Below are 417 nucleotides of genomic sequence, written 5' to 3' on the forward strand. Positions count from 1 at the left end.
TGTGTGTGTGTGTGTGTGTGTCTCTCTCTCTGTGTGTGTGTGTGTGTGTGTGTGTATCTGAGCGTAAAGCAGTGGGTGGAAGAACGCTGCATAACTAATGTGTGTCAGATCACTGAAGATGTTTGCGTCTCTCTGAACCTGTGGAGCGTGTTGTGCTGGAACTCACAGCGCTTAGCATTTTCTGTGACGCTGGCAGACGGAAATTTAGTTTGTTAGAGGGTTTATTAGTGTGTAAAGCACATGTCCGCTCTGATTTTTGAGAACAGTATGTGAAACAGAGCATATTATTCCCAATATTGCACAAAAAGTTCATCATGACCTCATTGCATCTGAGAGACGTCCAGTTACTAAAGAAAGAACAATTAAGATTTATTGATGTTTTTGAAAGACATCGCTTCTGCTTAGCAAGGCTGCATT

This window comes from Sinocyclocheilus rhinocerous, unplaced genomic scaffold (genome assembly GCF_001515625.1).
Source record: "Sinocyclocheilus rhinocerous isolate Xijiao unplaced genomic scaffold, SAMN03320098_v1.1 scaffold592, whole genome shotgun sequence".
In the NCBI taxonomy this organism is placed as follows: Eukaryota; Metazoa; Chordata; class Actinopteri; order Cypriniformes; family Cyprinidae; genus Sinocyclocheilus; species Sinocyclocheilus rhinocerous.